Source organism: Camelina sativa, chromosome 9, assembly GCF_000633955.1.
Source record: "Camelina sativa cultivar DH55 chromosome 9, Cs, whole genome shotgun sequence".
Classification (NCBI taxonomy): Eukaryota; Viridiplantae; Streptophyta; class Magnoliopsida; order Brassicales; family Brassicaceae; genus Camelina; species Camelina sativa.
Window position 1 is genome coordinate 702,725 of NC_025693.1, and position 2,750 is coordinate 705,474.

Below are 2,750 nucleotides of genomic sequence, written 5' to 3' on the forward strand. Positions count from 1 at the left end.
TTTTTTTTTTTTTTTAATACCTTAATTTACTAGTGGTCCCATACCCACTAACATCCTATCAACAATCAACAACCGCGGATAATCAAATAGCAACTTCCATTAAACCAATAAAATTCCAACAATCCAAAACAATAACCAATACCATAATCCAAATAAAGAAATAGCCAACAACTAACATCCTACAATGTTCTGTTGACTTAATCTAACAATCTAACAATAGCTAGACCGCAATCAATCAAGCCTCTAGAACATCCCTTCCTCATCGCCTTGATTCCACGATCACACTTTGCCTTTACCTGCACCACAAACACATATTGCAATGCATGAGTATTTTATAAACACTCAGTAAGGCAATCCTCCCATCTACTGGGCTATACACACAAGCAATAGAGTAACCAATAACCACACACCACAATCAACACACAACGATTAACGAACCAGGACTCAGCATCGACCGATGCCAACATGCATCGACCGATGCCAACTGAGGAAGCATCGATCGACGCAGAAGCTGCATCGACCGATGCAAGTGCAACTTGCATCGACCAATACCCAGTCTGCATCGACCGACGCATGCTCGACGCAATACGAAAACCCTAAAGTTTGTCGCGCCATCCTCGCAGTTGCATCGACCGACGCAAGCAATGCATCGATCGACGCAACGTCGAGCACCGTGATTTCCCCGAAGCTTCTCGCCGGATCTCGTTCCTACAACCACAGAAACTCATTCCCAAGCCACAAGAAAACTTCCTAACGTCCTTAACTACGATCTAACGCATCTAACAACACCAAACAGGCAAGTTAAAGGTTCCTCTAGCTTAGATAAGCCATGGTCATGCACTTACCTGTGCCAAGATGAAACTGAACAATAAACAAGCAAGAACAAGCCTCAAGGAAGCTCCTACAACAATCCCAGCTACAGATCTCTACAGGAACGCACCAAAACTCCAAGAAATCTCCAGAAACTCTCAAGAATTTTTCCTCTCTTTCGTTTTCTCTCAAAAACGGCCAAACAACACTAATGGAACAAAAAGTCGACTTAAGGGTTTTTCCCTAACCCAAAACGCAGCGTTCTACTTAAGTCAAAAACGCACAGGAACAACCTTGCATCGACCGATGCACAACTTGCATCGACCGATGCAGAACCTAAACCGGGATTTTTGGTTCACGGATGTTACAATTCTCCCCCACCAATAAGGATTCGTCCCCGAATCCCGCAATACCGTCCATCCTCCAAGGACCTCCGTGCCACCGTCAACACGGCCCGCACGTCCCTAGACCAGATCAACACCGTCAGCCAAGGTTTCCCGTGCCACTGTCGCAACAGCCCGCACACCTCCGACTGACCCTCGAGGTCTCCCTCTAGCCAATATACTCGCATCATAACACTATTTGCTCACAACTCAGTGCTTCCCCCGTTCGTGGTCGCAACCAACGAATCATGCCGGCTCGCTATCAGGCCAACCACCTTTAGCTACGGCATCCAGGAAGTCACTCACACACACTCCCCCCGCTCTCGGGTCGCAACCCTCGAGACATACCGGCTCACTGCCGAGCCTCGGCTCACAGCTACGGTATCCAGGGAGCCTCACATATCCCGCTCTTGGGTCGTCACCCTCAAGCGCGCTCTCGGATCGTCATCCGAAGCAACATACCACTCCCACTCTCTGGCCACAAAGTCCATCGAGCTATCGGTATCACGTGAGTTGGGCCCACACGGCCTAGAGCAAAAACAAACACTGATGCCAACGAGTATCTCCCGGCTAGATCTACCTCACTTTTCCACAAAACATTCCCATTTTAGAAACTTCCTATTTATGGAAACCTTCCTTTTGTGGAAACTTTCTATTTATGGAAACTTTCCAAAAATAGAAACCCGAGCTATTTCTCTTTTCCCATGACAACAACAGTCAAACATAAAGAAAAATACTCATCTTATTAATCTCAAAATGTCATAATCGTTACAATCTCAACGAAATTACATCAGAAAAACCAAAAATACAACAACCGGAGCCAACAACCCGCATCCCGAGCACCACCTCATCTTGATACTTAGTCGCACAACCAACCACCCCTAAGCGACCAAATATCAAGAGAGATGGGCTGGAATACTCCGTACCCGCTCCAGCCACGGACTACAACTCGGACCCGGCTAGACAAGCTCAAGCCGCGGTCTGCTTCTCGAACCACTTCTTAAACCTTGCCTTCATCCTCGCCTCGGGCTCCCAAGTCTGCTCCTCTACTCCGTCACAGTCCCACAGGACTCTCATCAAAGGAATCTTCTTCTTCCGAAGTTCCTTGACTCTCCTCTCGAGCACCCTCACTGGTCTCGCCTCTAAAGTCATGTTAGGCTGAAGATCCTCAGGAATCTTAGCCAACAACTGATCACCCTCGTGAAGACACTTCCTCAGCATCGACACATGAAATACCTTGTGGAACGCACGCATAACCTCAGGCAACTCCAGCCTATATGCCACTGGTCCCACCCGCTCAACCACTCTGAACGGACCCATGTACCTCGGACTCAACTTAGTCTCTGTCAATGACCTGTTCGGACCCCGCAACATGGCCATCTTGAGGTACACTCTATCACCAACCTGAAACTCAAGATCCTTTCTCCTCCTATCAGCATAGCTCTTCTGCCGATCATGAGCCTTCTTCATGTTCAGTCTCAAAACCCGAATCTTCTCCGAGGTCTCCTGAACAAAATCTGCACCAAAAATGCTCCTCTCCCCCACCTGAGTCCAACA

General features: G+C 47.8%; 1 long non-coding RNA gene across 3 annotated transcripts in view; it reads right to left on the reverse strand.

Moving 5' to 3' along the window:
• The window catches only part of LOC104710089, a 12,696-nt gene that overhangs the window by 1,307 nt on the left and 8,639 nt on the right, over positions 1-2,750 (reverse strand). Inside the window, exon 4 of one of the 3 annotated variants that reach the window (XR_754917.2) lies at positions 26-296. The exons of the other annotated variants lie outside the window; for them this stretch is intronic. This is a non-coding gene — a long non-coding RNA (uncharacterized LOC104710089). Of the gene's footprint in view, positions 1-25; positions 297-2,750 lie in introns of those variants that run through there. 3 annotated transcript variants of the gene reach the window in all.